General features: G+C 35.4%; 1 protein-coding gene and 2 non-coding genes across 4 annotated transcripts in view; 2 read left to right on the top strand and 1 right to left on the bottom strand.

Annotated features, from left to right (window-relative positions):
• LOC145686240 (uncharacterized) overlaps positions 1-26898 on the top strand; it is a 142306-nt gene that overhangs the window by 39735 nt on the left and 75673 nt on the right. The window lies entirely within an intron of this gene.
• TRNAP-CGG (transfer RNA proline (anticodon CGG)) lies at positions 19850-19921 on the bottom strand. The gene has a single exon. It is a non-coding gene; the product is annotated as a tRNA-Pro (tRNA).
• TRNAP-UGG (transfer RNA proline (anticodon UGG)) lies at positions 25914-25985 on the top strand. Its single transcript has one exon. It is a non-coding gene; the product is annotated as a tRNA-Pro (tRNA).

Here is a 26898-nt window from a genome sequence, read left to right as displayed (position 1 = left end):
ATAATAATAATAATAATAATAATAATAATAATAATAATAATAATAATAATAATAATAATAATAATAATAATGGTAGTAGTAGTAGTAGTAGTAGCAGTAGTAGTAGTAGTAGTAGTAGCAGTAGTAGTAGTAGTAGTAATAAAATCATAGCCATATCTTTATCAGAATTTCAGGCTTAGTCAATAAATGAATTCAACATAGTCTCTATTCGAAGCTCTATTTAATCGAATCAGATAGAAATACGAAGAGGAACTTCGAGAACAGGTAAAAGAAAAATGTTACTTTGGTGGGTTTGGAAGTAACTTTTAAGAGTTTTTTTTTTTTTTTTAACAAATTACAGAGAAATGCCTTGGACACTTTTTTCTTTTCTTTAAGTTAACTGATACACCGAACGTATCTGACATATGAGTAACTTGTCTCTATTTTCTACTCGGTTATACACGTTTTACAATCTTTTCCATTAACCTTGAACGACAAGAACACGAACACAAAAACATCCACATAGGTATGACAGTTAAAATTCCTAACTTCCCCCACGGGGAATCGAACCCGGGGCCACATACAAATGAGGCGCACGTGCTAGCCACTAGACCAGCGGGAAGAGCAAATGAAATGTATTTTGTAGTTTCTGAAGTTTATAGCTATTTCACCCTATTGTAGTATGTCTATTGATTTTTTAATGTTTACCGTATTCGTTACTTTGAGGAATGATATATATTATTGATATAGGCTTTATTACATATTCGGCCATAAATATTATATAAATTATCAGAATTATTCATGATCTTCCATGGAAATTCACTGGTGCATGCACAGTAGACAGACAGTGTAATTGGAAGATGAGTTCAACAGAGGTTATATATTCCGCCGATTATATTTTATTTAATAACTATTTAGAAGAGATAACGAAAACGAGTCTACATAATGAAGATGGAATTTCCGTAGAAGATAGAATGGTGAGGTGTATACGGTTTGGGGTTGATATGGTTGTTGTTGCAGAATCTAAAAAGAAAATTAATAAGATGTAGAAAACTTGAGAAAGGCTTGTGAAGAATATGGGCTGAAAATAAATGTTAGAAAGACAAAATCCATGGTGATTGAAACGAAGCGATCGGTGTGAAATATAGAAGTAGGAGCGGGAAAAAACAACAAGTGATTAGTTTTCGATATCTGAGTACTATTACTAGTGATGATATGACATGCGAACGTGAAATAAAAGCAAGGATAGAAATGGCGAAAAGAGCCTTTAGGATGGAGGAAATAGTATTTTGAGGGGACCACGAATAGAGTTGTAAAGAAAAAGACTCATAAAATGCTTCGTTTACTGTATTTTACTGTATTTATAGGACATAAACATGGACGAAACTGTAGAAACTGTTAAGAAGGAACTGTATCATGACGGATGTGCTAGAGGGTATGGTGGCAGGGAAGAGAGGGAGAGGACGAATTAGACTATATAGAAACAGAATTAGGCTATTGGCGATATCAAAACAGAAAAATCGTATGTGAAGATGGAGAGGTTAAAAGAAGATCGTGGAGCATGGCAGCTTCTGAGCTGCGGTAAGTGACCCGCTGGTAATGGCGGAATACTTCTGATATAATGATACTGATTATGCACAGTAGGAACAGAAATATCCACTTTACTGTCATTGCTAATACGAATCACAATGCAAATTTCTACAGGTTGTCAAAATACCTCGCTCTAAAAGCTGTAGAAAACTATCTGTTACTATGCGAGGGAAAATCATAGGTCGAGCAACAATTAGACAAATTGCCATTCAGATAGCTAGGGGTATGAGCTGTGACGAGAAAACAGTGAAGAAATTGATTTAGCGGTATGAAGAAGGAGTGAATATTTCACATCTTGGCCAAGAAGTAGGAGACCAATAATAATAATAATAATAATAATAATAATAATAATAATAATAATAATAATAATAATAATAATAATAATAATAATAATAATAATAATAATAATCCCAGGAATTTATATTTATTTCCAGCAAGACTTTTGCATACCCTCCTAGTGCAATATGATGTTTTTGTAAAACGGCAATTATAAAATTGTCAAGCTGAATTTGAAAGTCATAATAAGTAGTGCTTTATTTATTTATTGCACAATTCTTTTATGCCAGTAGCTTTCGCCACCTTACTCGCTCTTCATGCTTACTCAGAAGGAAGCTGCGGGTCCCTAGGTTGGGAACTACTGCTTTCCACCAAGGAATTCAGACATCCTGTTAGAAATTTGTGTTCTGACCAACATCAGAAAGTTGTGTTCTTCTGTTTCTACTGCGCATGCACCAGTGAATTTCCATGGAAGATCATGAATAATTCTGATAATTTATATAATATTTATGGCCGAATATGTAATAAAACCTATATCAATAATATATATCATTCCTCAAAGTAACGAATACGGTAAACATTAAAAAATCAATAGACATACTACAACAGGGTGAAATAGCTATAAACTTCAGACACTACAAAATACATTTCACTTGCTCTTCCCGCTGGTCTAGTGGCTAGCACGTGTGCCTCAGGTGTATGTGGTCCCGAGTTCGATTCCCCGTGGGGGAAGTTAGGAGTTTTAGCTGTCATACCTATGTGGATGTTTTTGTGTTCGTGTTCTTGTCGTTCAAGGTTAATGGAAAAGATTGTAAAACGTGTATAACCGAGTAGAAAATAGAGACAAGTTACTCATATGTCAAATACGTTCGGTGAATCAGTTAACTTAAAGAAAAGAAAAAAGTGTCCAAGGCATTTGTCTGTAATTTGTTAAAAAAAAAAAAACCTCTTAAAAGTTACTTCCAAACCCACCAAAGTAACATTTTTCTTTTACCTGTTCTCGAAGTTCCTCTTCGTATTTCTATCTGATTCGATTAAATAGAGCTTCGAATAGAGACTATGTTGAATTCATTTATTGACTAAGCCTGAAATTCTGATAAAGATATGGCTATGATTTTATTACTACTACTACTACTACTACTACTACTACTACTACTACTACTACTACTACTACTACTACTACTATTATTATTATTATTATTATTATTATTATTATTATTATTATTATTATTATTATTATTATTATTATTTAAAATACGAAGTTTCAAATCAGGCGATGCAATGTTTACGTAAACTAAATGATAATTTATTTGATAATATTTACTAGTCAATTATACATTTGTGAGGTTTTGCTTTGAGAAATTAAGTGCATACAACATTGAATAGTAAGAGTATTACAATAAAAATATATTATTAAAAATATTGATTAAGTAATTGGGGTTAAACATGCTTTCCAGTAGGAAATATATATAGAGAGAGGAATTACTTTAAAGTGTGATGCAAACGAGTATTCGAGTTTTAATCCGAATAGAAATCGATAGCTTACACAAGAATATTTACTTCATTAGTTGTATAAATCTTTATGCTTATCGTATTATAATTCTATTTAAAATTATGATTTTTCCATTTCAAAACGTAGAACGAGAAATAAATGTAATATTCTATTTGTTAAGGATACCTTTCAAACATTTAAGATTTTAGGGCATGACCTGTCGAAGAATTTGAGACCCTGTCGACATAAATTTCCCCTTCATGGCCATAAGTTATCTTCGATCATGCTCAAATGGACTAATAATGTTTTATCAGTTTTTTCTCATTCATATATTGACCATTACCGGGGGAGAATCTTCTGAAATTGTCAATGCTTATAATTAGTTTTTCACTACAAATCAAAGGATAATAATGACATATTGAACATACTTAATATTTTGTTCTCAGCTGTGGATGTTAGATTTTCAATTCATATAATGTTCGCTTCTAATCGAATTTGAGAGAAAAGTAGTTTCCAAAGATTTATTCAAAGAAATGTTCTCAGTCCTCTGATGAAAATAGGAACACACTTTTCAGAAAAAAAAAACGAATATTTTCTACAGGGTTTGAACACAGAAACTTCTGATTGATAGACTAGTGACACAAACCGCTCGACCAGTTCGTATGTCTTCAATGACCTCTTTTGACTTTTGTGTAAAGTGGTTTCCTGCTCCACACTTTTTTTTTTTTTTGTTTGTTTGTTTATGTCGATACAACTATAAGTTTGTGGTGAATATTTGGACGTTACAGGTCTTGCAATGCATAAAAGGGTTTTTCGTATAAATTACATTCAATTTTACGTCCTAATAACTTATATACAACAGGTTGAATCTGTGAAATGATTGGGGTTGGAGTGATCGTAAATATTTTCATAGTTAGGAGCCTGGATATGCAAACCCGCTTAGCGTGGGGATTTACTTATGTGAAATTTGGTACCATTCATATGTCTCCATCTGAGGCGGAAAAATCACGAAAAAAGCTATTTTTGTTAAGAATATCCTTTCTTTTTAAACATTTTTGCCCTCTGGACCTCGCTGTTTCCACGCAGAGATCTGAAAACATCTGAAAATTATTAAGAGGTGCACTGGACGAGTGTCCAAAATTTCAGTCTTCTGAATGCAAAATATAACCCGCCAAATAATAATAATAATAATACGCATAACAAAAAATATATTTTTAAATTTATGATATTACACACTATGCCTCAACGCAGAAAGGAGTGAAAGCATATGTAACCTGTTCTAAAATACCTCCAGTCTTAAAGAAAACGAAGTAAAAAGTCTTATTGGTACTTTTTTAATCGAATAATGAAGATTCTACCCTATCACCTAAAACTAGGTGATATAATTTAAAAGGTTAAGCATTAAGGAAAAAGTACAGCAACGATTATCAAAATGGCACTTTCTTTCTCAATAGCTAGCCTTTTGATATTTGGCAGGGGCCTATTTTTTAAAAACTTAGAACTAGCTTGGGGCATGAAATACATAAATTTCGCCTGAAGTTATAAAATTAACAAAAAAATAAAAATAAAAATTGGAGAGGGGATAGGACCCTTCGAAATAAGTCCTATTATCTGGGAACAAACAAACAGATACTCACAAAAAAAGTTTTCCGTCTTAAATGTCGATGGTGATTTCCCCGTTGGAATAGTTACCAAACCCAATGTTACGAAAAGAATAAAGCAGGATTGCTCCCTTACCTGTTCAAAACGGGATTTTCCCTAATCATCCTCTGCATGACACTTGTTTTCATACTATACTTTACATTTGAGTCTCATTGTATTATGATTATTAACTTTCATAATCGAAATAACAGAACAGAAACGGGATTTTACTTATTTTCACTTTAAATTAATTTATTTCGTAATTCGATTTAAATCAACGATTTTTTTTAAAAAAAAATCAAGTGATTTAAATCTTGATTTAAATCACACTGATTTAAATTGTGATTTAAATCAGACTGATTTAAATCAATTCACCCTGTTTCTTAGCAGGGAACATCTAACATTTTCATGGGAGACAGTGTCTGTTTATGGATATTGACATTTCCAAGTTTATTTAAGATTGCTAGCAATACCTGGTTTCCATAGTAATGGAGCCAGTCGTAGAGATTTTAGAGTGAGAGCCTTATTTGAAACGTGAGCAAGGAGGGTCCTTGTTTACGAGGTTCAAATACTTTTTTTTTAACCGCAGTCTGACTGCATTCAACTGAGTGCGAACTTAAAGAATACTGGACTCAGTTTTCGGTGCGAGAACTTGACGACTGTTTTTGTAGAAACTTAACCTCAAACGAAGATTCTGCTGAAGGCGCTTCACTTCTCTGGAGAGAGTAATTTTCTTATATTCAACCAAACTCAATCCTATAAGTAACAGAATTAGCCTTTTTGATGGAGAGTCTGTTTATAGACCATTCCATGTTTAGGACTTTAGGCCAGACAGCTTTCTGATTAATGAAATTGTCTTTAAGAAGTTGAGGGAGTATGATGTAAGAAAACACATGTTCTGCTCTCTCATGATTAAAGCACAACTTAGCTGCGTTAGAGAAAATCGGTTTGAAGTTATGGTTTTATGAAGGCTTAAGTAGGCGACTTCACTCCGGACTGAAAAGTTGGTTTGTTATTTCATGACAGCTAACTTAAAGAAACTCTTGTCAAATCATAGTACCATTCTTAAGCACCAAAATATCCTGTATGGACTGTAGAAATGCTTTATTTATCAAAGTTTCCCTAAACGTGTGGTGTGTACTGCTCTGTGCTTGTTAATTACCCTACACAAACTTACTGGGTCGTTCAAATTTTTACAGGTAAAGAAGTACTATCAAATATCATTGGGCGCCCCCCACCTTTTTACTGATTTCAGACGTTGTAGGCTGGGCAGACTGGTAAAACAGGACAGGCAGCGAACTGTGGCGGAACAAACATCAGACTTTAACGCTGTGCAAAGTACAAGTGTGTCTGAACACACAGTGCACCGAACACTCCCAACGATGGGCCTCCGCAACCGACGACCCATCCATGTGCGAATGTTCGCAAAACGACATCGGCAACTACGACTGAAATGAACATGTGACCATCGCCACTGGACCTTGGCGCAATGGCAGAGCGCTGCATTGTCTGATGAATCTCGATACCTTCTTCATCATGACGATTGGAGGGTACGAATCCATCGTGTTGCAAGGGAATAACTCCTTGACACCTGTATTGCGGGACGGAACCAAGCTGGCGGCGGCTTAATTAAGCTCTGGGGAACATTCACGTGAGCATCCATGTGTTTAGTGGAGCTTGAGCAAGGCACCATGACGCCAAGGTGTATCGCACACTGCCTGCAGACTGCGTACAGCCCTTCATGACGACCATGTTTCCCAACGGTAGTGGAATTTTTTGACAAGATAATGCACCATGTCACAAGGCCAGGAGTAATGGAGCGATTCGAGGAACATAGGGGCGAGTTCCAAGTGATGTGCTGGCCCTCCAACTCGCCGGATCTGAACCAAATCGAACGCATCTGGAATGTGATTGAACGTAACGTTAGAGTGCATCATCCCCTCCGCGGAATTTACGGTAATTTGGTGACCTGTCTGGGCACATCTGGTTCAACTCCCTCCAGCGACCTACCAAGGATCATTGCGTGCATGGCTAGACGAGTCATCTTTGTTATCCGTGCCAAAGGTGGACATACTGATAATTAGGTAGATAGTCATAATGTTCTGGCTGATGTGTGCGTATATTTTAACTCGTATATTTTGTCTCGACTCGAATTCGAGTCGAGTCGAGACAGAACATGTCGAGTCGAGACTCGAGTCGAGACAGAAACATATTTTCGAGTCGAGACACGAGTCGAGACAACATTTTCTCGAGACAAGTCGAGACAGGCTTAAATCTCGACTCGACTCGACTCGTGCGCATCCCTAGGGGGGTTCTGGATGTTGAAACCCTCCTCGAAATATTTTAGAACTTTTTAAAAAGGGAATTACTTTTTAGTACAACAAATTATGTTATTCATTTCTTTCTGACTTTAATGACGAGTTAATTATTGACCATTACAATTTCCAATAAGATATATCCCTATACTCATGTATGTCTTTCTTTCAATTCAAAATTTCCATTGCTAACGCTCTCTCCTTCGGTGCGAGCGGTTCCGGGTTCGATTCCTGGTGCGAGCATTCGGTCAAAAAAGTGTAGAACGCTTTTTCAGGTCAGCTACCCTGAATGAGGTTTTCCTGGGTTATCCTCATTCACACCAGGCAAATGCCGGGGTGGTACCTAACTTATAGGTCCCAGGCCGCTTCCTTTCTTCCTTCCCTTTCCTGGAAGGGGCCGCGGTGGCTCAGTGGTAGAGCTTTCACCTCTGGTGCTTGAGGTCCCGGGTTCGATCCCAGCCCATGCCAAGTGAACTTTGTGGTGGACAAACACCGTGTGCGTGGGTTTTCTCGGGGTTCTCCCACTTTCTTCATTCCACCATTTCATTCATTACTCATCATCACCGTCTCCTTTAGCCTAACCGGCATAACCGTGGGACGTAAAACTTAAAGATTTCATTTCATTTTTCCTTTCCTGGAATAGTGTACTCGCCGAGGGACGTCATCCCTCAAACATGTCGGACTAAATGGCCATAGATGCTGAAAGCCCAGAAATCTAAATCCTAAATCAAAAAATTGCACACAGTTTAGTATTTGTATATATGTCGAATTTAACTTTTTGCAATGATAGATACTACCTATGCAGAATGTATCTTCCATAATTCTTTTAATGTAGTGTGGGCATAATAACATGATTTATGCCAGTTTGACCTTTTTCCGTTTCGCCTTATGCCCTCAAAACGTATTTTGACATACAACAGATAAGGATGTTATCTTAAGGCGTAACGGAAATTCCCGTTTCGCCTTATACAAGGGAATTTTCACTCCGTATTTGTAACAAAGAGGGATTTATTTTATTCTCAACTGCAACCTGTCTTCTATTTCAGATAAGTACAAGAACATAACATTTATTATCAAACCCAAAATAGCATATCAAATTTCTATGTGGATATAATATGAAACAACATCAATATATAAAATTACATCAATATCACTGTTTTTAAGTCGAAAATAAGCAAGTATTAAATTAACTATATATGTAGAATTAAATATATAAATAACAATAAAAATATAACGTATAATTTAAAATGCTATTCTACTTAATCAAGGTACATTTCTTATCTCATTATCATTTCTTATTTCTTATTTGAGGTACCCAAGAAAGTTCTGTCGCTTTTTCACCCAACACCTTCGAATATTTCACCTAAGACGTACCTGGAAGACCAAACATAGTCCCCATCAGCATTGACGACCTTCTGCCAACGTTCTGGAAGGCCATGGATTCCATCGCGGTAGAACTTAGTGGGCCGTGAAGTGAAGAAGGTATCAAGTCCATTTTGCACCTCTAACAGGGATTTGAACTGGCGTCCTCTAAGATGATTGTCCAAGGAATGGATCGGGTAAAATCGGACCGTGCAATATCCGGGAAGTATGGCGGGTGCAATAGTGTTTCCCATCCAGGGCGTAGAATGGTGTCAAGTCATCCTAGCCACGTGGGACTTAGCGTTGTCCTGTAATAGGTAGACCCCTTTGTGATTCAGAAGTGTTGGCTTTAGAATTTTTAATTTTTCTTGAACACGTCTTAACTGCTGACAGTACACAGTTCCATTGATGATCTGAACAGCTGATAGCAGTTCCCGATGCACGATGCTGAGAGTAGTTCACCAAACACACAGGAGGACATTCTTCTGGTGTAGTGCTGGTTTTGGCTGTTTTGGAACCAGTTCATGGGATACTAACCAATGATGACGGTACAGTGGAGCTTCGTATAGGACCCAGTTCTCATCACATGTCAACATCCTGTCCAGAAATGGCTCCTTCCTCAGACGAGACAGTAAGGAAGCATAGATGTCTGCTCCCGTTGCCTTCTGGCCCGGAGTAAAATCATGTGGTACACATCGACCCAATTTGTAGTGCTTCCCAGGTTGATGGAGATGTTGTAGAATGGTTTTTCTCCACTCACACTGAATTGTAATCCCAGTTTCTCGTATATCTTGCCATTGTTCGCCCCAATTGCTGCCTGAAGATCTTCATTTTGTACATTTATGGTCTTCCGGCACGTGGTGCGTCTTCGAGTGTTTCGCCATCGTTCTTAAACGTGGTAAACCACCGCTGCACTGTCCGCGTCGTCACGACACCCTCACCAAAGGTCTGGCATCTTCCGGCCCGCTGCAGAGGCGTCTGTCCTCAGTTTGAAGTCGTACAACATACACGCCCTTATGACGCTCTGTGGAGGTCCCATGTTCACTCTATCCTTACGCAGCAACTGAACTGCCACAACTAGGTAGTATGTTGGATAGTGTTGTAAATAGAAAAAAAAAACGGTTCGTATTTTTTCAGAAATGTACGTTTTTTTAGAAAAAAAAACATTGCCTCTCGTTTTTTTCTAAATTTCGTTTTTTTTCAAATAGTCATTTGTAATGCATCTTACGTCTATTTAAGTATGAAATATTTTTATGTGGTGTAATCACCGTAAAATGCAACATAAATTAAACGCTAGATACTGATACGCTACAAATATTTTACAATTTACATGAATACCATACCTATTAACAATTCGGGTTTCAGCAGTTTTCATCAATATCAAGTAAGAAATAAAAGTAGAAATGAAATTTTGTTTTTTTGTGAAAGCAGGCCCTTAATAAGTACGAAAATAATGTCACAAACAGTATAAAATTCCAATAACTTGTCTAAAGGTAAAAACTAATACTAATTTGCCTAATAGTATTTTTCTAAATGTCATATATAAATAATTTGTCGACTAGATATATATGATATGCAGAGCCGGCTCTACCATATATGCAGTGGCGTATTTACGATTTTGTTTCGGGAGGGGCTTTGCTAACTTTCGGGGGTGGGGGCTTTGATTGAAAATGTGAAAATTCTGCAAGATATTTCATATACTTTACTGCAGTACGTAAGATTTCGGGGGGGGGGGGGCTTAAGCCTGGAAGCTTCCCCTAAATACGCCAGTGCATATATGCAACACGTGCATTTGCGTGGAACGGCAAGCTTGGATGGTCCGGCAAACTCTGTCACAAGTATATTTTTTAAATTAAATATTTCTTGTTGGAAACAGACTTCATGATGATGGTAGTTACATTTATTAAGCTGACCTTCTATTTGAATACTACATTCATAAAATACGTTTAGGTTGCATTAGTTTAAGGCCACATGGACAATGCTAAAGCAAATGGTCGAATAAATCCGAGCACAAATTGCTTGATTGTTGTCAAATGCAAGAGTTCAATTCTCGAATAGTAGTGAATATCTGTTCCATTTAGTAAGTTATCACAGTTTTGATGTGAAACTAGTCTTGTTTTTGTCAGAAACGAGTTCCTTATCATTGAAGATAGAAACAAGTTTTTTTTTAAAAAAAATGTTAGAAGATGTAGAAGAAAAAAAATCAAGAAATAAAGATAAGAGAGCTAGATGCACTGGAATTGCAAACTGATACATTGAGATTGAAGCTCGATAGTGAATTCTATAAAAAGGATTACCATCTTTCCTCTGCAGGTGTGTTTGCTTTATCTAGGGTTTTGAAACTTTGTAGTATCTATTACAATTAACTTACAATTATAAATATTATATCAAATGAAAGAGCAACTCAAACAGTTTTGTACGCACGCATGTACACTCATGTCCAAAATTATTGTCGCATCTCTATAAATATGTTGTTGTAGGAATATAATTTGATAACGAATTCGTCCGGTATTTCTTATAATGTTAGTATGTGTATAATCGGCAAAGACATGTACGTGCCAAATTTCATGTCAAAAGAGCAGTAAATTAGAACAATAAAACGAAAATAAAACTTCCTTGTACATTTATCAACATTTTGTTTTACTCATTCTAATTTTCGTATTTATAATTATTTTCCTATGAAATTTACCACAAATATACATTTCTCGATTATACACATGACATTAGCATTAAAAGTACCGTGAAAATCATTATCAAATTATATTCTTACAAGAAGACAGTTATAGATATGCGACAGTCATTTTGGACATGAGTGTACATGCATTCTTTCTTCTTTCTGCCGTTAGAAACAGCAAGTAGCAAAAATGGAGACTAGAGAGCAGAAAGCTTTTTGTGTTTTAATAAAGACTGAATCTGTACAGTGCAACCGTCTGTGTGAAGGATATTAAGGAGACGCTTGCAACTACGTCTTTACCGTTTGCAATTGCTACAGGTCTAAACCCTACATACTACGGTTTACGTGCCAATTTTGCAAGCGAAATATTCCTGCATAACAATGAAGATTTTCTGGATCGTGTCGTCTTCAGTGATAAATTGACCCTTCACCTAAGAGCTAATGTGAACATTCATAATGTTTGCATCTGACCGTTGCAAATCCTCATGATATGGTACAGTTGAAACGAGACTCCCCTAAATTGAACGTGTTTTATGTCATATGGCGGAAAGTTTATGGGCCTTTCTCGCCTATCGACTAGATGTGTGCCGTGCGATGAATGAATTTCACATTGAACACTTGTAGCAAAGACTGTTTGAGGTGCTCTTTTACTTGATGCATTGCTTATAATTGTACGTAAAATGTAATAAGTACTACAAAGAGTTAAAACCCCAACATTTATTTTGAAACACCCTGCTTTTCTCACCAACAGTGTTGGAACTAAGATGTAAAAATGAGAGAAAATTTTCCTTATAAAGTTATTGTTTACAACGATATTATTATTAGTCGAGACTATAACTACAACAACAACACGACTTAGTAGTAAAAAAAAAAATGTAATCAAATGTATACTCGGTGGCCGAGGTGGCCAAAGTAGCACACATAGGTGTGTCACTTGTTTAATCCGCTCCTGTGTGGACACTAATTAAGATATCGGGATATTATTCTTGCAAAACATGGTTGGACTATAGTTTATCATATTAATTTATTTTTCTCCTGCTGTCGAATTTCCTTCTCAAATTTCACCCCAGTGAAAAATTCGAGAATTTTCTAATTTCGAATTTCCTTTACTTTTTTCCCTGTAGCTTCCTTCGTTGTAGAAAGACATCCTTAAGACTTGCCAGGTAGATACCCCAGATGGATACCTAACTGTTGACATCAATTGGACGGGTCTGCGCGCAGTGTTGTCAATTAGGGAAATTAAAATTATCCTATATTTGGGCAAAAAATTAGAAATTTTTGTTTATAAGTCCGCACCTATACGTCCGAGTGCAAGTCAACTTACGCCAATCGAACATTTGTCCTTACTTAACAAACGCAAGTACAGATCGTTACAATGGGTTAATTAGGGGGCGCACATAAAATTCGTATTTAGGTTCTAACCCTTGATTTTTCTAGTTTTTCCTTACTTTTCTGTTTGCCGTAATATATTTTCGGTAATTAAAAGCTTTGTTCCTTAAATATCGCCATAATACTTGTAGGATATATTAGTGGTGTACCAAAGTTTAATTTAAGATAGTTTGCGTCTGTCTGGTAGCAGTATTACAAGCTACAGAAAATTTTATTTCCAGATTTTAGGGGGAAACTTTAGAAAAAAATATATGTTTTGTCTATATTATTTCCCACTTGTTGGCTATATCGGAACAAACGTACTAGTACCTGGAAGTCTCGTCTTTGCTCTACACAACGCACTATAGAAAGTTTCAATAGGATAATTAGGGGAAGTACAGTCGAGGTTTACAGTGGACCTTGTTCTCTAATTGGAAAGATAACTGTGATTTTTTTAAAGGTAGAATGAGATATTTTTTATTGACATGCTTACTTTATTAGATATCGTCACAATACTTGTAGGATATATTAGACGGATATCAAAGCTTATTTTAAGATAGTTTGTGTGTGTCTGATAGTAGTGTTGCCAGCTACAGAAAATTTTAATTCCAGATTTTAGGGGCAAATTTTGGGAAAAATTCCCTTTTTTATTTCTATTATTTCCTTCTTGTTGGCTACATTCGAACAAATGTACAGTGTCTAACAGCCTCATTCTTAGTCTACACAGCGCACCATAAAAAGTTTCACTAGAATAATTAGGGGAAGTACAGTTGAGGTTTATAATAAACCATGTTCTGGAAATGGTAAGAAAATGGTGAATTTCTGGATAGAATGAGTTTTTTTTAAATTTCATGCTTACTTTGTTATATATCGTCATTATACTTGTAGGATATATTCTTGGAGTACCACGGTTTATTTTCAGATAGTTTTCGTCTGTCTGATGGCAGCGTTTCCAGCCAAAATAATTAATTCCCGCTATTAGGTGAAAATTCGGAAAGTTTCCCTTTCCCCCCTATTATTACCCTCTTACTGGCTACATTGAAACAAACGTACCACTACCTGAAAGCTTCCTCTTTGCCCTACAGAACGCACCATAAAAAGTTTCAATAGAATAATTAGAGAAGCTGTATTCCGGCATATTTGATTTTTGCTCCTGAGGCGTAAAAAGTGTGAAAATTTCATGTGTATGACAGAATTTTTTCTTTCCCTCTTTGAATGGAAGCCAGCGACTTCAGGATTTCCCTGTACCTTGTCAACACACCAAAGATTTGTTTGAGTGGCTTGAACCCATATAGCAGCAGTGGTGCTAGATACAAAAAATTTTGAAATTCGGTTAGGGAATTTTTTGTAAATTTTCATTCCTACATTTCTCTCAATAATTTCCCACCTGTTGGCAACACTGCAATGCAAGGTACACCAAAAAATAGCCATATCCATTTTCTAAAAAACAAGGCCTTAACCATATCAATCGAATGAATAGTTTTTGAGCAATAAGTCACTAACTGGAAATGTAGGAAAACGCCAAAAATGACCTGGGGCCGAAAGGAATAATCACACAATTTTGCTCGTATAGGTACAAAGAAACAAACGATTTGTAAATTACGAGGGCTTCGACTCAAGTTCTGTTGATTATTTCAATAATCTGCAACATAAATCAATAAATAATAGTTGCCAGAAAAAAACAGACATTTGAAAAAAAACATGAAAAAGAACGATGTTTTTTATTGAAAAAAAAAACTTCACAGAAAAAAAAACCGTTTTTTTACAACACTAATGTTGGATATACCCACAGCAACAACTGACCTTCACCTTATCACCATTTTCATTCAACTCATGTGTGAGGGCCAATTGAACACAGACCTTCACAAAAAGGGACAGTTTCCCGGCGGGAGCTCATGTGGTTCGGATTCCACGTTAATCAGTAGGTCCACGTCTCATATAGCCTCGCTGCTGAAAGGGACGCTAAACTAAAATCAACTCAACTCAAAAAGGGACAGAACTTTCTTGGTTACCTTTATACATGGCTGCAAGAGCAATTGCTTCAGTGTGTAACGTATAGTGCGTTTATAGAAGACGCAGGTAGTCCGCCTAAACAGTAATAGAAGTATTATACAGCATATTTATTCTTATGTGTATTTCTCTGTATTTGTTCAGTTAACATTTTATTAAAAGTCTTTGCTAAACTATTGGCCAACATAGTCATAACTAGAGACCGGATGTTTAGGCACTAAAAACCTAGAAAATAGGCAGGCAAATAGGCACTAAAAATTTTAAAAATAGGCAGTAAAATAGACACTAAAATGTAGCTCGAAATAATGAAGAAAAATACTCAATACCATTAAAAAATAGATTCAAGTCATAAATAATTCTCAAAGAATATAGAAACATACTTCTTTGTCAATATCTTCTTTTATTGCATATATAAAAACGAAGCTTGCTATGCACTCCGTATATAGTAGGTATATAGTAGGTGAACCTGCAAGATGTACACATACTTCGGGAGGTGATTTTGACATCAAAAGAATACAAAAAGTCCTCTTGCACGTTGTGGAATTCCGCGTCGTATACGAGTGACAGGGGGGCGGAATCGAAAATCGAATCCTGACAATTGGAACAAGACATAAAAGTGTGTACATACTTTGGGAGGTGATTCGTGACATTCAAGAGGACTTTTTTGTCTTCACGAATCACCTCCCAACGCATGTGCACATCTGTCTGTTCTATTCCAATTGTCAAGATTCGATTTTCGATTCCAAATTGGCATCATTATCACTCGCACACGACATGGAATTCGACAAACTACAAGAGAACTTTTTGTCTTCTATTGATATCATTAATCACCTCGGAAGTATGTGCACATCTTTGAAGTTCACCCTGTGTATATATTGTAACGTACCACGTTCTTGTGTTTACAAACACCTAATATACATATATATGTATGTATTATTTATGTTATATAAATTATATATTTTCTCAATGAAGGCTTTATTTTGAAGAAAATGCATAGAATAGGCAACATTAGGCACTAAAGCAATTATTTAGGCAGTAAAGGTCGAAATAGGCAAAATAGGCAAAATAAAATTGGCTTAAATCGAAACTATAACCCTCTATATAAACTTTAAAACCTTATTTTTGATCATATCTTTAATATTAAAGAATAGGCATTTTGCCTAACATCCGGTCTCTAGTCATAACATAACCATACCTCTCACTCACTTTGAATTAAGGTTTAATTATACTTTTTTAAATAGTGACGCAAATAATACATCACTCTGAATACTTACTTTGATTAGTATACGATGTTTGATTCGTTCAAACGTGAATATTACTAGCGTTACAAATGTTTTGCAAAATGACACTAAATTTCCCTATCATAATCTGAAAAATTCCCTTCTCTGGTGTAAGGCGAAACGGGAAAAGACCAAACGGGAATTCCCGTTTCGCCTTACAATCAAATTAACGTATACTATCTTAGCATCATAGCCTGAAGTAACGAAAACAGGCATAAAGCGAAACGGGAAAAATCCAAACGGGAAGACGCCAATAAAATATTGAGTGATGCAGGATGCGGTTGAAATTAGAAACTGTCATCCAATTTTGGAATTTATGAAGATGTGTCAGAATGATTACGATAGTTTAATGTAAATAAATTACTATTGGATTTCTAATGCAAACAGAGAGTTCATATTGTGTTTCTAAGAAGCCGCAGGTATTGCCGCTACAGTTGAAATTAATGCTGAGAAACCAGAATTTCTTCTCGCCAGTGTCACAAGGAAAATATATTAATGCATCTGATTCATAATTTCTAGGTTGTCATTTCAGAATTGATTTTTGTAATCATGAATGAATCCTTACAAATATTCAGATATCCATTCCCAGCCGTTTAGGTAAGGATGCCCGTAACATGGAACTTGAGAAAGTGTGCAGAGTGCTACCAAATACTTTATCTTACCCTATACCAGTAGTAATTGTCAATTATTTTTTGACTGACGGCACACTTTACTGAACATCCGGGACATCGTGACACACTTGTTTGATATTATTATAAATAGTAATAATAATAATAATAATAATAACTATTGAAATAATGAAACCTCTTAGTTTTTATAATGACTCTATGTAGCACTGAGTATTATTGTTGCCGCTGGAGGAATTAGTACAGTCTGTCTCGATTTTAACTAATTATTATTAAATTCTTCATGATTTTTAAATTATAAAATTTCGGGATACAACTTAGGGGACTGCGTGACGTACCAATGTTTCGCGACACATCGGTCGAGAACCACTGCCCTATAAAACACTTCCTGAATTTTAACTACAGAATTTAAAATGGAATGACTCTATATAAAGTGAAAGGCTTCAAACAGTATTGACACATTGGTCCAATCAAGCATTTTATCCCAACGAAATACTGATCACTTTACCTGTAGCGTCTGTTTCAGCTGAAAGAAATTTCAATACTGAAGAGGCTGGAAAGCTACCCGCAAAGAGCTAATATCGACTTCCTATCTTAGCTCTCCTGAGTATCCTACTCATATGTAGAATTCCTGTAAAGCCTGAAAAAGTGGTTTTACAGTGTGTCAAAATTGCACGGTGTGTTTTCTTCATTTTATAGCATTATAATTTAAATAATATTAAGCCAAGAGCAATAGTACCTAAGTCATATATGTCTTTTGCTCCCTTTTATGTAAAGAATGTAAAGAAAAAATCCTTTTAATAAGGTTTAAATGCTACCTTTTTGTAATTAAGAATTTAAGTAAGATATGCGACGAAAGTAAATAGAATATTTAAAGTATTTAAAAATCTGTATAAAATATGTTATTTAATTATGTCACATACTGTATCGGTACTTCCCTGGCAATACGACGTTTATTTCGGGATTATGGAACTAGGGAGTGAATGTTCAATAGAAAATTTACAGTCATGGCAGCACCATATATTATTAAGTCACTCACATTTTCTCAAACACTATATAACGTTTTCTTAAACCCATTCCGAATAAAATTTCACGTACGCCACTGCACAAGAGTGAAATGTACGTCCATTTAATTTATTTTGTTCTGGTGAAGTAATGTGCTCGAATGTATGAGTGGAATGAACACTAAATGTAAAATTATAAAACATTCTGTATAAGGCCTGCCTTTTTATGGGGTTGTAAATTGTTCAGAAGTGCCCTTTTCGCAACAACGTTAAGCAAGACACAATTAATGTACTGCAAAGTCGACAGCAACAGTGCACATCAGTGTTCATTGTTTGAGGGAAGTTTCCGTAATCTAGGGAAATTTCGTTAGTATATTTAGCAAAAAGGGAAAAGGGATTCTTTTCGATAAGCGTGAAAATCTAGGGAAATTATCGCGCTGATTGATTGACCAATATAAATGCTTAATTTTTTTTTTGTCTTCAAAAATAAATCAATACCATAGCAATTGTGTGTGTGTGTGTGTGTGTGTGTGTGTGTTTAAAACAGATTAATTTGTACCCATTATTGGGTGGGTGTATTTGTGTATTTTTGGTAAAAAAGAAAGGAAAAACCAAAAAATAAAAGCAAAAACAAATAAATGTGGTTCATACTTCCTCTAATACAGTTAAATTAATCTTATTACATAATTTCTGTCATAGGAATTGGACAGTCAACAAACTATGGAAAATTTGATAAGGGAAAATTTTGTGTCAGTCGAGGGAAATTTTCTTAAGAAAACCTACGAACACTGGTGCACAATCATTCCTACATTTTGTTGTTTACGTAAGATTTTAAAGAAAAGGAAAACGCTCTTCTAAACAATATAAAGCAATTGTTTTACAAACTGTGGATCAAATACGTACATTTAAACCGCTGGTAATTGCAGTTTTATAGTAAACTAGTCTTTGGCTAGCTGGGGGCTCCGCCCCCAGAACCCCGCGCTTTCCTGAGCTACGGCCTCACATTTCTTACGTCTCAGCCTTCACATCAACGGTGAACTCCGTTCGTTTGTTCTTAACATTTCCTGAGTTTGACCAGCTGAGATCTTCGCCCCCATACCACCACCTTTGCTCGGGCTTCGCCCCCACCATCGGCCTACGGCCTCGCACCTCTTCGACCCACAATTCTACCAAATTTCAAGTTTCTTTTCCTATTTCAACTATCTAAAAGATCAGATTTTGTATCCCAAGAAAACGCCTATTTAAATAACATGGGGATTTCTTCATTCCCCTTTAGACCCCTTAAAAATTAAAGATATTCACTTTTGGCATTTTCTTGTAAGTTAGTGTCGGAAGGCTACAGTCATTAAAAAAAAATATATCATTCTAATCCTGCCGGAAGTGCCTAAACATTTTGGGGTGTAGAAGATGTCCCATATAAATAAACATGGGAAATATTTTACAGTTCCCATAAAACCACTCTAAAGTTGGAAATTTTTATTTTTACTGATTTGCTTAGGTAATGCTAACGAAAACTTACAAGCACACCGAAGTTCAAGTTTTTATTCTAATTCCAAGTACCTAAAACATGAGATTATAGGTCCAAAGAAGACCCATTTAAATATCATGGGAAAATTCTTCATCACCCTTTTAGACCCCCTAAAAAATAAAAATATTCACTTTCGACAATTTTCCCGTCGGTTAGCTCCGGGAAGCTACATTCATGCCAAATTTCAACTTTCCACGTCAACCGGAAGTAACCCTTTAATTTATGCCAGTTCATGTAGTTTTATATATAGTTAAGATTGTCACTTAGCAAACTTTCTGTTAATTCTAACAACGTATCGTACCGTACGATCAGTTGTCTTCCAAGCAATTAAAAACCTACGGCGGAATAAAAATTTCCAGGGATACAAATTTCTAGGGTAAAAATTTCCTGTGATAAAAGACAAACCATGGGCATATTCATTTTACAACGACCAGGTTGGAAAGAAAGAATATCGTAATAATCGCAACTACTTTATCACCCTTCAAGATTCGTAAAATAACGACAAGTGAAGAACGATGTTGTAATGGACGTTAATATGTAAAATAAATAAATAAGTAAAGCCACATTATAATTAAGATCAGCAGATGACGTATCATCACAAACTACTTAGCAATTGTGTTTCCTGTACTATTTCGACACATACAGAAATGTATTTTCACGTAATATCTAGATAAACTTTAGAAATGTTATATTGTAAAACAACAGGGCTCGTCCGGGATTTGAACCCGGGACCTCTCGCACCCGAAGCGAGAATCATACCCCTAGACCAACGAGCCATAACTGATTGGCGCCTATAATAAGCTGAGCCAGAAGGTACATTTCTTCTCAGTATACTCGCAAAACAAATTCTCTGTCTATGTACTTCGAAATGAAATGAAACATTCCAAGCAAATAATTTCTATCTTTTGAATACACAACAAACTCTTTCACCGCTTAGTTTCTATTAACACTAAGTTGATAGGACCAATGGAGGGGATCTTTAGGGAGGGAGGAAGGCAATATCCCCCATGAGTTTGAGAAATATGTTTTTTTTTATATAAATAAATAAATTATATAGTGACAGTATATACTAATGAAAAACATGAAGCTCTTGTGTCGTTGAACAATCTTCGCCCACGGCAAAATCAGAAATGAAACTACTACAGTGATAATGTTTCGGTTGATAGGGCCGCTTTTCTGCTTAGGCACACTAGGCACGTGCCTAGGGCGGAAAAGATTTGCGAGCGCAAAAAATTGGAGGTCGAAAAAAGATAAATAAAATAAAATAAAATAAAATAAAATACATTAATGCAGAAAGCGTCATTTCCGTTCCTCTTGAGCTACTTGGTTGCAAACAAACTAGATTTCGGCGTTTAGTGTAAATGTGATATTTATAATTTTACTTTTGTTAATTGAATATAGAGATTTATATTATTTGATAAATAATACTTAAGGACAGTTGTCTGAGGATAACGGGGAGTTGGGTGAAAACAAACTATAAACTATACTAATATTAGGAGAAATAATGTTTCCTGCTATTAGGAGACAAAAGCTATGGAAATGATTCCTTGTTCACTTTTTAATTATAATAATTTACGAGAAATCTATAAATTCAACCTCCGTCCATTTAAAACTACCAGCTTGTCACTCAATATGATAAAATGAACATCAACATGATATAATAATAATAATAATAATAATAATAATAATAATAATAATAATAATAATAATAATAATAATAATAATAATAATAATAATAATAAGAAAACAACAATTATAATATACTTTTGATGAGTTCAATGCATTATTAAAAGTGCAACACCTTATTTAAAAAAGGTGGATAATGGAAAGACTCTTCAAAGAGCAAAAACAAAGAAAGAGAAAAGAGTAAGAAAGTTAAGGAAAAATCCCTTCCGAACCAAAACTGGCAAAATAATAACTGAAGGAGGGGCGTGATCTGGAAATAGCGAGGGACGTAACAATTTGATGTGCCTAGGGTGCCGGGGAGGTTAAAAACGGCCCTGTCGGTTGAACAAAAATTTAATTAAACCGAAATAAAGATTTTTTTGGTTAAAAACAGTACTATACATTTTATTTTCAGCGTGATAAGACGTTGACAACACATGATTCGTTTTAAACCTGTGCTAAAATAGACGAGGAAGAGAAGAGTGGATGAGTGGAGCTGATGCATCGTAACAATGAATTTACTCTTTGATAAATAACGGTTAGATAAAAACAAATATTGTACTCATTGTTGGTGTTCTTAAGTAAAAATCATGCACCAGTAAAGTTTTTTTTTGGGGGGGGGGGGGGGTTAACCCAGAAATTCAATTAATAGGATTCGGTTTAACAGAACTCTAGTGTACTTCCTATGGTTAATTTCAAAGAGTGATTTAGTTGGAAAGTTTTTCGTTTTTATATTATAAGCAGTGGCGGCCGGTGGATTGTGGTTTCGGGTGTTGCAGTACGAATGATAAGAGACAGAAGATATAAAGTTGACTCATTGAGTAATCATTATAACTTTAGATGCAAATGCTATGTGACATGTTAAATTAAATTAAATTCTGTTTTTAAAAAATAAAAAATGCAGAACATTTTATCCGATTATTCACCTTAATTAATTAGTAAGTTCATTCTCCTCTCTTTGATTGGAGCAAACCTGTCTAATACATGCTGGTTGAACTCTGGTATTCTTATTGTCAGGTCCTTTTCGATGGAAAGCATAACCAATGATGATAACCTTTCTTGGGACATTCAATTCCTTGAAAGTGTCAATTCTTTCTCATGTGGAAAAAAACTTTTCGTCTTTTGCTCACGCCATAGGTACTGTTAATATTAATTTCAAAGCTTTGTAGATTTGCTAAATATTTTTTCTAGATTATTGCGAACTATTCATTCTAGCAAACAGTCCTTGACAGTGATCTGAATTCCTCTTCAGCGTTGACTGAAGAGAGTTCGTAGCAGAGATTAGTGTTATAAAAAAATGTACATTGAAGACACTTTATTCACAGTTTATCCAGGAAAATTTAAAATAAATTGAGGAAATGTATCTGGTCCAAACAACACTACTGCATAAGATATCCTGTAAATTTAAACTGGATTTTTTTTTCGAACACTCTTCTGAATTGCCCTTTGCTTGTTTTGTCTATGCCTTAATTGCAAATTTTTCCTCAGTTGAAAGCTGGTCAATGTTTTTTGTAAGTTATTTACAGAAGTCATGGTATACAATTCATTCAGAATTTGTAGGTTATTTACACAATTAAAGCACACACAATAAAATTAAACCTAATAATTAAAAACCAAACCAGTTGATACAAAATAGGTACTGGTATATGAATTCCGAATGTCACATATTCATACATCAACACACACACATGTACGTAAAGGAAAAAACTACATTCCAAATCATCCGTCTTGCCTGTTACGCAATGCACGATGTACACAATATACTTCCACATGAGGCGAAACAATGCTTACCAATGTGATATGTTCTGGAAAGGAAACCTCGAAATCCGCCAGATGAAGGATCAGCATGTAACAGAAGCAAAAAAAAAAAAAAAATATATATATATATATATATATATCAAAGAATATCAAAATAAACAGCACTGCCAGTTCTACACCCAGAAATGTTAACTGGGAAGTGTCCAAAGTATTTGAGGGAGGTCCAATACGTCTACATAATATGGAACCTGTCTTATACTACACCCGAAAAGACGATAAGTAATTCTTACTTACTGTCGCCTATATTTTTAGAAGAGTACATGTTGAGGCGTAAAATAAAATATTTAGCATACATTAATCGTTTCTGTATTAAAAAAGTATAATTTATTAAGAAAATCTACAAATGTTAGTCAAGTTTCGAAATTTTTGGGAGGTCCGGACCCGGTGGACCCCTTGTGGCTACACCCCTGAGCATTGCTAACTAGTCCCAAATTCAATGTGGCGTTCCCTATCATACAGTTTTATGTGGAAATTATCAAGAGTATAAAATATACTTATTTTATAAAAGAAATATGTTTATACTAAAATACTATACACAGAGAGGGGGGGAGGGAAGGGGAGCGATTCTACCTACAGACTTATTAATATTTGATTCACAAATTACTGTAGAAGAAGCCTTCATTATCAATACAAGCTCAGAATTAACTTGTAAATGCGGGTCTACTTTCATTTGTTTTCTCCTCTACTAGATATTTTCTTTCTTATTTTGCAATCACTTTTTGTTTAATTGTCATTATATTGATTTGCTTCAGTATGGTCACGTAATTTAAAAATATGAATGCATAAAAACAAATTCCATTTGTTAATTGCTAGTGAAAGGAAATTCAGAAATCTTATTTAGCGTGAAAAACTTTCTCGTTCACTGGAAACCGTGCTGTGTTGCAGAAGCACTGCAACGACCAGTCCCTTTAACTTCTGAGATAGGGGAAAGGAGACTTAACATTTGCTCCAATTGCCGCGCTGAAGGAATCTGGTCGTTGCATGCTCGCTGCAACACAATGTAAATTAGAGACTCTGTGACGGATTATTTTTCGCTCTTTAAAACGGATTAACGGAACGGACAGTTGCAGAAGTAAAAAAAAAAATATGTTATTTAAAGTGTATATATGGAAGTATTAAAAAGTATTTTTCCTGTTCTTTAAAGTAGTAATTACTACTATTGATAATAATATTTTTTCTTGAAATATTTTGGTCGTTGCGCAACGCTGCAACACTAACATTAGCCGCCACTGATTATAAGGTATCATACAACTGGAGAAAGAAAGACTGTTTCTCACCCTTCAAGCTTCAAAGACCAGTAACTTGATTCATAGATTGATTTCGATCTAGTTTTCTCTCTTTGTCTTTTTTTTTTAAGAGTTCAAAAAGCAACAGCCGTAGCAGCTTAATTCCATCAGAAATTACGAATGAAGAGACAGGAACAAAGGCATGTGTTTAATTTTTGGCGAATTGTATTGACTTTTCAAGGCAACTGGTACCTATTACTGTTTTACCATGTTTATAATCATACTTAATCAATTATTTTGGATAAACTGGTTACTCTATTTGAATAAATCCATAAATGCTTTTCCTTCAGTGTTTCATCCGCAGTAACGCTATTTATCTACTCTTATGCGACATCAACATAATTGTCACATACACACACGAACGAGGAGAAATTGACCTCTTTGGTTTTTCAACAATTATGCACTTGTGTTTTTGGATCGGTGTAGAAATGCAGACATTTTCATCCGAAGAGGAATATGAACATTTCTGGGAAAGAGGGTGCTATTTTTCCCGTAAGGATTCTTAGCTTGCCTGTTTCAGTCAGTATATTTAGTAAATTGAGAGTGTTGGTATTTACTTGAGGGTAGGTTTTTGTTTCCTTGAGGAGAACTATTCCCCTCTCTCTGAGATTAGAGACTTACTCCTGTAGATAGGAGTTGAAATTAGTGAGAGGGAGGAAGGCTCACTTTAACAAGCTCAGCATCACTAGTTTTACATAATATTGTAATACAAAAAAGCACTAAATAAATGAGTAAATTATTATTAATCATAAAAGGAAAAGCTGTTCAGGCATCTCGTAGGAATATAAAGAGAAACGAACGCCTAAGTCGGGTAAAGAGGAGCTTCGCTTTGAAAAATTGTTCGCAGAACAACACGAAAAGGGCTTCGCCCTATTACTGAAAATTTTATTTCCCATTATTTACAATGAGAATTCGCGCGCCAAGTGCTTTTCCAATGTTAAGGATATGGGCATCCCGTTTATCGATGATTGTTACTCAATGGTATGTCCGATCGGGACATGCGACTCCTTACAACACTCAGCGCGCGCTCTGCAATCACCATGTCAAATTTGGTAAAGAATGGTTCAGGGGTTCAGTCGTCGCGGAGGATTATTTGGATAAACGAACACCTACGTCGAGGAAAGAAGAGCTTCGCTCCAATTAATTATTATAAAAGGAAAATCTTCAGTTTGTGAGTAACGTCAATTCTTAATAGTTAACACCCGTCGCTCCGTTACGCGTGTTGGTTGCCTGACCTCATTAGATAGCGCTACTGTGCAGACAATTTGAAGATTTAAAACTGTTGTAACGATTTAATTGTAATTTAAAACTTCATTCTTTCAAATTAATTATTTCTAAATAAGACAAGAGCTGTAACCTTATTTAAATTTTAGCATTAATATTTGTGTAAACGTTAGTTAATTGATAGGCAAACTAAAATAATAAAAAAAATGAAGTTAAATCAATGTAAACAATTACAACTTTTAATTAAGGACGACTTTAACCTCAGTGAACAGAAGACTTGCGGGTAACAACTAGTTACTATACAAGCAAGACACCTCAGTCTGTTAGTCACGCTCCAAATAGTTCACAGCCAGGCTAATAGTCATCGCTAGCCGCGCTACGTCCTTCTGATGCCAAGCGATGATGCAGGCAATTTGCAGACGAGCCGAAGGCCTACGGGGGAACAACTAGTACGAATTAGAAAGTAAAGAAACGTATGTATTGAAAAATTTGAACATCATCACAACAAGCAGGGGAATTCATTTCGGGAGGGGCTCAAAACTTTCAGGGAATAAATTATATTAAAATTTACAAAATCAACCCTAAAATTAAACTTAACTTACAGTTAAGTCGTGATTTAGTGTCCGAATTCCCAGAAGCCACCCGCTGCCTATGGTCCTAGGCCCAATACTTGATATTTTTTAAGAAAAATTTCTATAAAAATACAAAAAAGAATGATTTTATATCCCGTAGACACTTTCCATTTCAAATAGTAAACAAAAAGATCCTTCCTTGTGGCTCGTTGGTCTAGGGGTATGATTCTCGCTTTGGGTGCGAGAGGTCCCGGGTTCAAGTCCCGGACGAGCCCCCTTATTTTGGCAGAGCTTGTGGCATGAATTGCATGTATTGCTGTTGTTCATTCTTTTTAATGTTTACACTTGCCAAATAATATGCTTTCAAATCATCTGTTGAAAGCGAGCGTAGCAAGGAGATAAATGTGCCTTAAAGCTATCCCGTTGCAAGTTCGAATATATTAATAGCCTACTAATGAATTTTGCAGTATAAACTGCTTAAAAATTATTCGATAAAAAGTAGTGTAGAGTTTGTTTAGGGAATTTCGGTGATGTCCCACAGTTTGGACTGTCAAGAATGAAAATGCCAATTTAGCCCACGAATCTAAAAATATTTCAGGATAATTTTCACTTTAAAAATATTTGATTTTGATGCAATATGGCATATATTTCCTTTCAGGCTTCTGAATCATCCTCTTAGAATGGAGCTAAAATTAGTGAAGAATAAAAAGTGGATTGCCAGGTTGATATTTTAAAAATATTCCACGGTAATTTTCGTAAATATTAATCGATTTTGATGGAATATTACGTATATTTTGTTTGAAGTTTTCCCACAGTCATCAGTGCCTTGGGATTAAAATCACTCACAAGGATAGGACATGAATTCGTCATCCGGACATCCGAATCAAACGTAGTCTATTCGATAAACATAACAAAAAAATCAAACCTAGTCCCTCTCATTTCTTAATCCCTATAGTATTTTTTGAGATACATTTGAATTGTGTGCTTTTACCACTCCAGAGGGGTCCAAAGTTTATGGGAGGGATTTCTGGCGAGAATTTTCCCGACATTCTCCTAATTTTCCTTGTTCAAGTACGTTAGGGGCACCAATACTTAGCACCTCTGGAAAGCTTGTTTTATGCTGGAAAGAATGAACTTATAAACCATGATTTTCCAATGAACAGTGTTGATGCAATAATATTTCACTGC

Source organism: Thermobia domestica, chromosome 5 (genome assembly GCF_964235325.1).
Source record: "Thermobia domestica chromosome 5, izTheDome1.hap1.1, whole genome shotgun sequence".
Taxonomy (NCBI): Eukaryota; Metazoa; Arthropoda; class Insecta; order Zygentoma; family Lepismatidae; genus Thermobia; species Thermobia domestica.
Note: the sequence above shows the minus strand (reverse complement) of the source record. Positions and strands in the feature narration are given on the sequence as shown.